The 13,893-nt window shown below is 45.1% G+C and overlaps 1 protein-coding gene across 1 annotated transcript in view; it reads right to left on the reverse strand.

Annotated features, from left to right (window-relative positions):
* The window catches only part of CFAP58 (cilia and flagella associated protein 58), a 371,939-nt gene that overhangs the window by 193,396 nt on the left and 164,650 nt on the right, over nucleotides 1-13,893 (reverse strand). The gene's annotated exons all lie outside the window — the stretch shown is intronic.

Genomic DNA, 13,893 nt, shown 5'->3' on the forward strand with positions numbered 1-13,893 from the left:
CGAGCTAGAGCTGTGGTAGCAGCTTTGCCCTTCTTAGAATGAGCTCTCAAGCCCTCAGGAGGCTGCTTCCTGGCCAATGCGTAGCAGATCTTGATGCAGAGAACGACTCAGCGTGAAACGGTTCGCTTCTGCACCGCCTAACCCTTCTTTGCTCCCACGTACCCCACAAAAAGTTGGTCATCCACCCAGAACTCTTTTGTGTGATCAAGGTAGAAAGACAACACTCTTTTTGGGGCCAGCCGGTGGAGTCGCTCCTCTTCTTTAGAGGGATGTGGCAGAACAAAGAAGGTGGGCAAGGTGATGTTCTGACCCAGATGAAATTGGGTCACTACCTTGGGGAGGAAAGAGGCATGAGTTCTGAGAACCACCTTGTCTGAAAACATGGTGAGATATGGTGGCTTGGATGAAAGAACCTGCATCTCACCTACCCTCCTGGCAGATGTTATTGCCACTAAGAAGGCTGTCTTGATGGTGAGGAGCCGGAGGGGACAGTTGTGTAAGGGCTCAAAGGGAGCACACATTAGAAATGTGAGGACCAGATTTAAGTCCCATTGGGGCATAACAAAGGGGGTAGGGTGAATATATGTACAAGCCCTTTGAGGAATCTATGTACAACGGGAGATTTGAAAAGTGAAGGCTGATCAGGCAGCCAAAGGAATGCCAATAAGGTGGAAAGATAGCCCTAGAGAGTACCCAGGGCAGAACTCTGCTGGATAAGGGACAGTATAAGGAGAAGGATATCAGAAAGAGAGGCAGAAAGAGGATAAATAGATCTTTCTGCACAATAATATACAAAGTGTTTCCAATGACAGGCGTATACAGTTTTAGTGGAGGGACGCCTGGCTGGCAAAATAACTTTACAGACTTCAGGAGGAAGGTCAAAAGCCATCAACTGTCACCGCTCAATCTCCACGCGTGCAGACGCAGAGTTGACTGGTTCGGCTGGAGAACCTTCCCTTGCTGCTGCAACAGAAGATCCTTCTGAAGGGGCAACCTGACTGGAAGATTGATGCTCATTTTCAGAAGCTCAGGATATCAACCTCTCCTTGCCCATTTCAGAGCCACTAGGATTACTTGGGCCTGGTCGTTCTTGATCTTCTTGAGAACTCTGGGCAGAAGTGGTATGGGCGGAAATTCGTATAGGAGGCCTGAACTCCACTCACCACAAAAAGCATGATTGCCGACGTGCAATACTGCCGACATTGCGCGTTCTCTGAGGAGGCGAACAGATCTAGCCAAGGCTCTCCCCACTGCTGAAAGAGTCCTTGCGCCACCTCTGAGTGGAGATACCATTTGTGTTTTGCTAGGCATCGACGGCTGAGTTTGTCCGCCCTGGCATTGATAGAACCTGCCAGGTGTTGAATCACTAGAGTTATGCCCTGCTATTGCAGCCATGTCCAGAGATGAAGAGCCACTTGACAAAGGGTCCACGACCCCACACCGCCCTGCTTGTTGCAGTACCACATTGCGGTGGTGTTATCTGTGAACACCTGCACTATCTTCCCTTTTACAACAGGAAGTAATGCTTTCAATGTTAGTTGGATCACCTGGACCTCCAGCAAATCGATATGGAGTCCAGATTCTGCCGGAGCCCAAAGACCTCTGATCTCCACCTCTCCCAGATGGCCACCCCATCCCAGAAGTGACACATCTGTTACTACGGTGAGATCTGTCTGGGGAAGGGAGAGCAGTCTGCCTCTGACCAAATCGCAGTTCACTAACCAGCACATCAGGTCTTTTGCAGTTCCCTCCAAATCTGAACCATGTCGGTAAGATTTCCCCATAATGCTGCGCCCACTGGAACTTCTGGGCCCACTGCAGAGTCCTCATATGCCATCTGGCATGCTCCACTAACAGGATGCAGGAGGCCATGAGTCCCAACAGCCTCAGAGTCTGTCTGACCAAAATCCAGGACATAGGCCGAAACATTAGTTTCATAACCTGAATATCCTGGACTCGCTGCTCGGGAGGATAAGCTCAAAACTGCACTGTGTTTAGAACAGCTCTGATAAAAGGAAGCTTCTGAGAGGGAGTCAGGTGTGACTTCTGCATAATTATATTGATCCTAGCAAATGCAGAAGGTTAGGCGTCGTCTGAAGGTGGTTGACGAGAGCCTGGGGTGTAGGAGCCTTCAACAGCCAGTCATTGAGGTGGGGAAGACTGAAATCCCTAACCTGCACAAATGAGCTGCTACCACTGCCATCACTTTGGTGAACACCCAAGGTGCACTGGTGAGACCGAAGGGGAGCACGGTAAACTGAAAGTGCTTTTGGCCCACCTTGAACCGCAAGTAGCGCCTGTGGTTAGGCAGGATGGGGATGTGAAAATATGCATCCTGCAAGTCCAACACTACCATCCAGGCTCCTTGGTCTAGGGCAGACAAGATCCAATCCAATATAGGGTGAAGACCCTTGTTCTTTTTTGGAATCAGAAAGTAGCAGGAATAACACCCACTGCCTACTTCTGACATCGGGACCCTTCCTATGGCTCCCTTGGCCAAGAGAGCCGTAACTTCCTCACGGAGCAAGATTAAGTGATCCTCCATCAGCCGTTCTTTTAATGGAGGCATAGAGGCAGGGAGAGGCTGGAGGGGGAGGGAACAGCCCTTCTGTTTGATCAGCAAGGCTCATTTGTTCGATGTTATGGACCTCCAGTGAGGGAAATGAAATTGATTTCTCTCTTCAACTGGACATGTGTGGGTTTGCAGAATCATACTAGGAGGACTTAGGTGCTGTGGAAGAGGGGGGCTGGGTGGTGGCCGACCTCTTGCTAGACCCTCTGGGTTTGAAGGTACCACAACCTCGCCCTCGCACTGGATTTTGAGTTGACAGAGGATGGTTTGCGGGTGGTGTGGTACCACACCCCTTCCAAAGCCTTGAAAGAGGTGGAAGGCAGACTGCTGGCGAGCTAGAGCTGAGAGGCCCAAGGATCTGGCCGTAGCCAAAGAATCCTCGAACTGCTCAAGCGCTGAGTCTGCCTTTTCTCCAAATAGGCATGAGTCATCAAAAGGCATGTCCATAAGGTTTGCCTGGACATCCCCCGAAAAGCCAGATGTACGGAGCCAGGTAACAATTCATTAATTTATTTGTTTATATGATCTAGCCATTCCAGAAATGTGTTCTGGCCAAGGTGGATTTGGTTGCAGTCAACAGACAATTGGAAGTGTATGTCAAAATGCACTTGGACTTGAGCCAGTGGTTGACTGTATATTGTCAACAATGATGAACACCATAGAAGTCACAAGACCTTTACCAAACAAATGAGCTTGCCTATCTAAATCACACAAACATATCAAAATCTTCTGTTGAGTCACATAAGTACCCATGCTGTCATCCCTTGTGACTGGAGTCGAATAATTGGAAATATCAAAATGGATTGCTAATCTTCATCCAGTATAGACAAGATCTCCTCAATTGTGATAGCCAATGTTGTTTTATTTCTTTTATCCTTTCAAGGGCCGTAACAAGGCATTGAAGAACATTGGCAGACAGGTAAATACTACATCACAATAAGTGCTTGGATGGAAGAATGCTGCTTTGAAGTGTGTCCAATTTGGGAGGTGTTTCAGTGTTGTGTGTGAGCATCAGAATGATGCTCTTAGTAGTAAAAGTAGCATCAAGGATAGCTGTGCCTGTGATCTTGCATATCATCCTTTTGGGGTAAAAAGGGGTGGATTTGGCCCCTGTCATGAGAGATAATCTCTTACGCATAACCGTCTCATTTGAGACAGTTTGCTCTTCGCCAATTTAGTTTAATCCTGGCTCATCGATTTATATAAGGGCACGTCTTTGCCACCTTCCATATATTCAAATTAATTCATAACTTTCACACATGGAAGATTTGCTACTTGTTCAAGGTCAGTGTGATCAAACATCAACTATTAGTGATGAGCCAAATCTTTACCACATTTCTGAAAAATTAATTTAATGTTTTCTGTTTCTAGGATGGAATTCAAAAACCTTGCAATCTGCACAGAGAACGTGGTCCCCTCAATGTGTGGCTTTTTGAAGGATGGAACAAACAACAGAGGCACTTGCAGGGGTGCATATTTAGTTGAAACTCTGTTATTTTAGCATGTTTGAAGTTTTACTTGGAAAAAGGCTAGACTTGTGCCACAACTGGTAATGTGGGTAAAGCAGGGAGTTCTGAAAGAGAAACCAGTGAAGCTGGTGCTATGTTATCATTTTTTTCTTTTCCTTATTTTAAGTTCAGGTATCGATGTACAAAAATAGAACAGAGACTATACCCAAGTAGCATTAAGCAATAATGATGATTTTTCCCCCTTCGGCTGGTGACATCGCAATGTCTTCCTCTAATCCCTTCGTATTGGTGAATTGATTATATTTGTCCGTAATATTTGCTATGTTCGCCTTGAATTATAAAATGAGCAAAGTATTAAAAACAAACCCATTCCTTAATCACTTCTTGATATTTAAACACATCCGAGTTTCAATCATTTTGCATATTATTAACATATTATTAACCAACAGTTCTTTACTGCGTCTCCAGATTTCCCTTTTACTTGGCTTACTATTCCACTAAATGGTTCCATATAGCTGTTAATATGTTCATACTCCCAACGCGTTTTGAGTATGTTTCCTCATATTTCTTGGTACCTAACATTTTATTCCATCAGTTCTGCATTGTAGGAACCGTTTGGGTCTGCCAAAACGGGAGTATTAATGATTGAGCTACTGCGAAAACTATCACTATAAAATATTGTTGATATTTAGCTAGCTGGTGCGTTTTCTCAGATAGTTCAAACAAAACTAGACTTGGTTCTAGCTATATCCTTGTGTTAGATCTGTGATTCATTACCGTCATTATTTCCAACAAAAAAATTGTTAATTTGGGACCGTCTAGAAAAATATGGCGCCAGCTCCCCTGTCCCTCCTGATGGCAGCGAAAGCATTAATCGGGAATTGATTGGAACATTTTGTGTACCGTCTCAGGAGAGTAATAAGCCATCCTTCTGGAAAGAAAATACATTCTCCTATAGTTAGCTGCACTCAATGATGTGTACCCAACTTCTGAAATAATTCTCCAATCTGTGTAGATATTTCACATTGTGTTGTTCTAAAGATCTATTATGATTTTAGAGGCGGGTTGATCAGCTAGCAATGTGTACCAGTTCCCTGTACCAGATACTTTACTCCTGATTAAAGCCCTCCATAACGGGTGTTCTTGGGTACTTGCCCTAGGTAAATTAGCACTAAGAAAGTGGGAGATCGGAAAAAAACTCCAAAGAGTCTGGTTGCCATGTTCTCCAGCCTAGTTTCGACCTCATCCCAAGTGATATATCTACCTCTTGGAAGAAAATCCCCCATCTCTTTAAACCCTGTGCTATTCCAGTGAGTTATCACCATTTCTGGAAGGTATAAACCAAAGTATTTACACTGCTGTAATTGTAGATAAATATAGCCTGATGGTATTTGATGTGGTTTACTTAAAATCTCTGCTCTTTTACTAAGAAAGCAATGGGATGTTTTTGGAAGTTTAGTGGTTTTGATGAATGCTGGGAGACTTATTGCTGATTCTACGATCATCCTATTGACCAAAATATTTCCAGGGTTTCTCTGTTGTCCAAGTATCATGCCAACATATCCTGCAATGCAGCCTGGTAATAAACTTGAAAATTAGGGAGTACCAGACCCCCTTGGTTTTTATTGAGCTATATGACTGACAGTCTTACCCTTGGGGCTTTTTTCCTCAAAATAAAACTCTGCATCATGGAGTCTACTTTGTGAAAATAAGAGCTATTTATTCTTATTGGTACATTATTGAATAAAAGAAGAAAAAGCGGAAGAACTGAAATCTTAATTAGGGAGACTCTCCCTATCAGAGTCAACAGGAGAATCATCCATCTGTCCAAAAGTGTTTGTACTTTTGCAAGTATCCAAACATACATGAGGTTAAACAAAAGCCGATAATGCTTTGTGACATAAATTCCCAAATACCTGATGGGTTTGGATGAGTTAGCTTGCTGTTGCAAGACAAGAGGGAAATTCTCTATTCCTACGTTGAATAGGAGGACCTCTTTTTTGCTTTTGTTAATCTTAAAGCCCTCTATTTGTATAAACTTGTTAATTCTATTGAGCACTCTTAGCCCTTTGTCGATCTCTAGTTCCAAATATAAAATGATGCCATCAGCAAAGAGCTTTCGTTTTGGCATAGCTGCTAAAGGTGACATAATTTCGCTCAAGCTATGTATTATATGGGCCAAGGGTTCAATAAAAAAGGCAAAGAGTATAGGAGAGAGAGGACACTCCTGTCTGGTGCCTCGTTTAATCTGAATTGTGCCCCTGACTTTCGAGTTAATAACAATTCTGGCATAAGCATCCTGATACAGCTGTCTTATCACTGATGTAAATTGCAAGGGGTAAACCAAATTAGGTCAGACTATATAACAAGGCTTCCCAGTTTACTAGATCGAAAGCTTTCTCTGCATCTAGCAATATCATTACCACATTGTAAGGAAATGCCTCCTTGGCATGGTTACCCCCTGACTTTTTGTCTTTTGCTGATGCCAGTTATGACTGAAAGTGTGCTGGGACCCTGCTAACCAGGCCCCAGCACCAGTGTTTTTTCCCTAAACTGTACCTTTGCTTCCACAATTTCACACCCCTGGTACACAGATAAGTCCCTTGTAAATGGTACCCCTGGTACCAAGGGCCCTGATCCAGGGAAGATCCCTAAGGGCTGCAGCATGTATTATGCCACCCTGGGGACCCCTCACTCCGCACATGCACACTGCCTCACAGCTTGTGTGTGCTGGTGGGGAGAAAATGACTAAGTCGATAAGGCACTCCCCTCAGAGTGCCATGCCAACCACACACTGCCTATGACATCGGTAAGTCACCCCTCTAGCAGGCCTTACAGCCCTAAGGCAGGGTGCACTATACCACAGGTGAGGACATATGAGCACTATGCCCCTACAGTGTCTAAGCAAAACCTTAGACATTGTAAGTGCAGGGTAGCCATAAAGTGTATATGGTCTGAGAGTTTGTCAAACACGAACTCCACAGAACCATTATGGCTACACTGAAATCTGGGACGTTTGGTATCAAACATCTCAGCACAATAAATGCACACTGATGCCAGTGTGGGATACATTGTAAAATGCACCCAGAGGGCATCTTAGAGATGCCCCCTGAATACCAGTCCGACTCCTAGTGCTAGGCTGACCAGTTTCTGCCAGCCTGCCACAACCAGACGAGTTGCTGGCCACATGGGGAGAGTGCCTTTGTCACTCTGTGGCCAGGAACAAAGCCTGTACTGGGTGGAGGTGCTTCTCACCTCCCCCTGCAGGAACTGTAACACCTGGCGGTGAGCCTCAAAGGCTAATGCCTTTTATTACAGCACCCCAGGGCATCCCAGCTAGTGGAGATGCCTGCCCCTCCGGCCACTGCCCCCACTTTTGGCAGCAAGGCTGGAGGAGATAATGAGAAAAACAAGGAGGAGTCACCCACCAGTCAGGACAGCCCCTATGGTGTCCTGAGCTGAGGTGATCCCCTGCCTTTAGAAATCCTCCATCTTGGGACTGAAGGATTCCCCCAATAGGAGTAGGGATGTTCCCCGTCCCATCAGGGAGGAGGCAACAAAGAGGGTGTAGCCACCCTCCAGAACAGTAGCCATTTGCTACTGCCCTCCTAAACTAAACACACCCCTAAATTCAGTATTTAGGGGCACCCCAGAACCCAGGAAATCAGATTCTTGCAACCTAAAACAAGAAGAAGGACTGCTGTCCTGAAAGCTCTGCAGAGACGACGGAGATGATGACGGAGATGACAATTGCTTTGGCCCCAGCCTTACCGGCCTGTCTCCAGACTCAAAGAAAACTGCACAGCAACGCATCAGACAGGGACCAGCGACCTCTGAAGCCTCAGAGGACTGCCCTGAAATCCGAAGGACCAAGAAACTCATAAGAGCAGCAGCACTGTTCACCTACAGCAATATTTTTGCAACTTTCTAACAACTTTCAAAGAACTCACTCTTCCCGCCGGAAGCGTGAGACTTCACCGTCTGCACCCGACGCCCCCGACTCGAGCTCCAGAGAACCAACACTACAGGGTGGATTCCCAGGCGACTGCGACCTCGTGACTAGCCCGAGACGACCCCCCTGGACCACCACAGCGAAGCTTGCAGAGAGAATCCAGAGGCTCCCCCTGACTGCGACTGTCTGTTACAAGGAACCCGACGCCTGGACCAAGCACTGTACCAGCAGCCCCCAGGACCAGAAGGAACTGAACTCTAGTGCAGGAGTGACCCTCAGGTGACCCTCTGCCTAGCCCAGTCGGTGGCTGGCCCAAGAAGCCCCTCTGTGCCCTGCCTGCACCGCTAGAGTGAGCGGGTCGCTCAAATGATTTCTATTACAAACCCGATGCCTGCTTTGCACACTGCACCCAGCCACCCCTGTACCGCTGAGGGTGTATTTTGTGTGCCTACTTGTGTCCCCCACAGTGCTCTACAAAACCCCCATAGTCTGCCCTCCGAAGACACAGGTACTTACCTGTTGGCAGACTGGAACCGGAGCACCCCTGTTCTTCATAGGCGCCTATGTGTTTTGGGCCCTCCTTTGACCTCTGCATCTGACCGGCCCTGTGTTGCTGGTGCGGTGACTTTGGGGTTGCCTTGAACCCCCAACGGTGGGCTGACTATGCCCAGGAACTTAAACTTGTAAGTGCCTTACTTACCTGAAAAACGAACCATTACTTACCTCCCCCAGGAACTGTTGATTTTTGCACTGTCCACTTTTAAAGTAGCTTATTGCCATTTTAACTAAAACTCTGTATGTTACTGCTCCAATTCAGAGTTCCTAACTTAGCTGTGTGGAGTACCTTGCATTTTATGTATTTACTTCAAATCTTGAATCTTGTGGTTCTAAAATAAATTAAGAAAATATATTTTTCAATATAAAAACTATTGGCCTAGAGTTAAGTCTTTGAGTGTGTGTTCCTCATTTATTGCCTCTGTGTGTACAACAAATGCTTAACACTACCCTCTGCTAAGCCTACTGCTCAACCACACTACCACAAAATAGAGCATTAGAATTATCTAATTTTGCCACTATCTTACATCTACGGGGAACCCTTGGACTCTGTGCACACTATCTCTTACTTTGATTTAGTATATACAGAGCCAACTTCCTACACACAGGAATTATACTGACTGAAAAATACTCGATTTTCTTTATTAGGAAATTTGTGGTGGATGACATCAATCTGCTGACTACAGAACCGTTTTGGTCTTTATGTATTAATTGTTGCACGACTGGTGTGATCCTGATGGCCCAGACTTTTGTTAAGATTTTATAATCTGCATTCAGCAGGCTGATTGGGTGGTATGCATCTGGTTTTAGTGGATTTTTATCTTTTTTTCAGAAAGCTGACTATCCTTAACTCTTTAAAAGTTGGAGTTATTTCTAAACCCTCGAGTATTGCACTGTATAATTTTGTTAGAAACAGTACTAGCTCTTCACGAACGGTTTTGTAGAATTCTATTGGGAATCCATCCCCGCCATAAGCTTTTGCACTTGGCATTTTCTGGATAGTTCCCTTGATCTCAGAGGGCATAATCTTCTGCGTTATATCGTTTTGAACATTTAGCTGCATTTCTGGTAGCGTAATTGGCTTATAATACTGGTCTAACTGTGTACATGAAACTGCATAATCAAACTCATAAATTCTAGAGTAATATGACATAAATACGTGAGCAATAGCTTTCTCATGAGTAACGATTGTACTTGTCTCAGGATCCTGAATTTGATGTACTGTCTGCTTTTTGTGTTTTATGCGAGTACCTATTTGCTGACTTTCTTCATAAACCTTCTGCTGGTAGGCCCTCAAGCTAGATACTTCCTCAAGAATAACTAAATCTTTTAACTTTGCTTTTGTTTAGTATCACACCTTGCCGCTTCCTGCCCCCCTGCTTTCAATCGTCTGCTGCATTGTCTATTGCCATCTGAAGTTTTTTAATTTCAATCTCTCGCTGTCGAGTCTGCGATGCTTTAAAAGAGATAATTTTCCCCCTAGCTGTAGCTTTAAATGCCTCCCAGACATTGGACAGAGATGCCAAATTCAGGTTGCGCTGAAAGAACTCCTGTATGAATTTTCCCATATCTAAGACCCACTGCTGATTAATGAGTAAAGATATATTGAATTGCCATCTGGCTCTCTCTTTTCTAGCTGCATCTAATTCTATCGTCGCCATGACCACTGAATGGTCAGAAAAAGCATTAGCCCACATATGTGAACCAGCCCCCTTCAGTATACGAGATATTAGAAAGAAGTCTATCTGTGAGGCAGTGTGAAAAGCAAGTATATTGAGTGGCTGCTGGGTATTCTTCTTGCCAAGGGTCCACTACCTGAAAATCACTTTTTATTATATTCAAGATTCTCTTAGTTTTAGGTTTTAGTTATCTTTTCGTCTGATTAGAGGTATCTAATCTAATATCTTGAACATAATTGAAATTCCCTCCAATAATGAAGAGACCTGTGGCACTCATTACTATATTACAGAGTTGCACTAGTGGCTCTACCTCATCCATTATTGGCCCATAGCAATTGACCAAATTGATTTAAACTCCTGATTGTCTACCTTAGAGCCAGATCCACCTCCCCTTGGGATCTCGAATGACCTCTTTTATACTCCAATCAACTCTGTTACTCAACTATATTTCCACCCCTCTCACTGGCAACCCAGATGAAGCTAATAAAGCTACCAAGTACTGTTTTGGGATATATATTTTGGGGCTATTACTTTTTCGATGGGTTTCCTGAAAATAAATAACTTTGGAATTGATGTATCAACCATTTTAACATTGCCTGATATTTCTGCCTTTTTAAAATACCATCTGCATTGCAGGAAATAATCTTACATTTCACCATATCTTGTCATTAGCTTGATAGTAGCCTTTTCCCCCAGCCATATCTAGTGTCTGCTACTTTGTGGGAAAACCTGAATTTTCTCAGCCTTTTAGTCCCCCCGCCACCGACGTGCAGCCCCTCACTTCAACCCTGGACCCACCCCCATCCCTCTTTTTCCTCCCTGAGTGATCTGGACTTGAGGCCCTCATGCCTAGGGACTCTCAGAGAACTCCCCTCCCATAATCCCAACCAGTGGTCCTGCCCTACCCCATTACCCCTTCTGTGGTGCCTTGACATAGCTCAGTTTATGCCAAAGCGTCCTGGAGGCATCATGGTCTTTTCCCTTTTTCTCGGATGCTACCAGCCTTTAAGTATTGATGCCCCTCCATCGATACATTACTACTCATGAGAAAAAGAAAAAAAAATGTGTTTGTCACCCTTCTGCTTCCCTTTCACCATCTCAAATGAGCGAGCGCATAGCTATCAACTTTTAAAGCTTAGTACAATGTTTTCTTTTCTTTTTTTCCTTTTATCATCTTCCTCCCTTTCTTTCCTTCCTTACTTTTTACAACCCCTTCCCACCTGTGCTCCGTATCGAGTTCAGAAAAGTTTTCACCTCCTCCACAGCCTGGAATATATTAGCATGTCCCTTATGTATAATTTTCAATTTCGATTGCTGGACCAGAACAGCTGGTGCCCCTATACTCTGAAAAACTGGAATCAGCTCTTCAAACTCTCAGCGTCTGCGCGCTGCAAGTGCGGACATATCAGAGAAGATTATAAATGAGTAGTCTCCCGGAGTTGAAAAGGTCCTTGCTTTAATGGCCAGTGAGAGAATTCTTTTTTTGATGCGATAGTCTCCAAAGTTGACCACTATCGTGCATGGATATTTTGCACCATGTGGATGAACTGCCAGGACTCGATCGGCCCGTTTAATGGTAAGATCCGTCCTACTATTGACTGGCTCCATTAGAACATACTGTTTGATCAGGTCTGAGATTAATTTAGTAACCGTCTGACCAGTCTCTCTCCCTTCCAGTATTCCTGTGAACATTAAATTAGAACGGTGGGAGAGATTCTCAACATCGTTAACCCGGGTCTGCAAGTTGGCCAGTTCAGCTTGATATCTGACAATTGATGCTTCCAAATGGGATCCACTGTCCTCTAGGTCTACAACCCACTGTCCGACTTCCTTAATACGAGTGTGCAACTGCTGCAAATTGTTGTTAAGACTAAGCTGGGCTTTCGTCCTACGATTTGCTTCCTCCTGCAATAGTTTTAAAGCCTTAAGTTCACTAAGGACCTGAAGAAGCAGAGCCTCTGTAGCTGAGGAGCCTTCTCCCGCTTGAAATCCTCCTATGTCGTTGTGGGAAGCCTGCCCCGGATGCCAGGAACCCAAGCCAGCGCATGCTGAAGAACTCCTCTTTTCCACCATTTTGTCAACTTCTTGATGCCCCGCTGTGGCCTCCGTCTGTATTGAGTCTAGCATCAGCGAATTATTTATTGTGCCAGGAGAGATATAGGGTTCAGAATGCCACTGGGTATTCAGTAAAGTATAGGGCGATGGACTCTGGGAAATAGGTACTGAGTTAATTGGGTTACATCTAGCCTGCCTCCTCCCTCTCTCCTTTTCCCCCCACCATTGAGTGTTCCGCTGAAAGCGCCAGGTTAGGTGGTTCCTTGGACTCTTTGGATCCAGTCATGGAAAACATAGGATATGTCTGCAGCTGGCCATTCCTGTTTTGCTGGATGCTAGCCTGGCCTTATTCTTGTGGAAGGCTCTGGCTGGAGGTCTGTAAGTGTCCCTCTATCTGGTTGCCACTTATATGCCCGTTGGACTCCGATTTCATATGTGCCCCTTTTGCTATGGAGGTAGCTTGAGAGGTGCAGAAACAAAGTGGTGTTTGAGAGGGAGGTTGCGGCACTGGGGAGATTGGATCTGGGCTAAAGCTTTTTTCCCATGAAACAGGGCGTTTGGTTTTTGAATTTCGCACCACCTTCATGTTCTTGCCTGTTGGATGTGCCTTAGGCTGGAATTCCCAGGAAATCCTTTTCATAGTGTTGGGTATCGGTTTCCTAAAAAAAAGCAGGGCCCCCCTTCTTTTTAACTAAGCGCCCCCTGCTGGATTGCCACAAGCCGCACCCACACCTATGCATGCCGCTTCCGTAGCACGCCAAGCTGATCAACCCCTGAAAGAGGGGTTAATGCTACTTTCTCTGGGGAGAGGAGGAGGGTAAATGTGAGGGCAAATTGGCATGCCTCTGCCCTCTCCGCTGTACTGCTTTTCGTTTGCTCTATCGTAAACGAGTGCACAAGACAGGAAACATGTGTGAGAGCAATTGGATGTATGCAGGGTAGTAAAAAATAGTAAGGTGTCATCAGAAAATGTTTTTGTTTTCACTCACCCCTGCCCTCTGCATGATCGTGACTGATTGCTTGCTACTAGTCCTGGCCTGCCCCGGCCTTTAAATCATGCTCCATAGTCCCAGTCGCAAGTAGACTCGTGGAAAATAATCTTCCAACTCTGAGAAGGGGGGGGGTCGTTACGAGCTCCTTTGGGCTTCCTTGGGCTCCCCTGGCTGAAATTAGGCTACTATATTACCACCGTCGTTCCTGCTGTGTTGCTGGCGTTGGCGGCATCCATTCCATGTCCTCTAGCGTGTTGCTCTGCAGATGCCCCCGTCGCTGCAGCGTTAACCGCGGAGCATGACGGGAGCTCCCAACATGGCGTTTCTGTGGGTGGTGTTATGCTATCATGTAGGTGTAGGGGTTTCTAGGTGCCTTATTTGTGGAGTGGGTCAGATGAAAAGTGACAGGGTTAAATATTGAGGATTCAGAGAATACCAAACCCAAGCCATAGTTGAACGATTAAGGCTGACAACAGGTAACTATCAAAATAAATAAAAATCAGCATAGAGGGAGTGGATCAAGAAGACAGTAAAGGAAATTATTCAAATTCAAAAAAAGAGTTTGGCGAAGGAAGAATAGTATAATTTATAGATTTTAGCTTAATATTTTCAAAGCCCA

The sequence above is a fragment of the Pleurodeles waltl genome, chromosome 6 (genome assembly GCF_031143425.1).
Source record: "Pleurodeles waltl isolate 20211129_DDA chromosome 6, aPleWal1.hap1.20221129, whole genome shotgun sequence".
Taxonomy (NCBI): Eukaryota; Metazoa; Chordata; class Amphibia; order Caudata; family Salamandridae; genus Pleurodeles; species Pleurodeles waltl.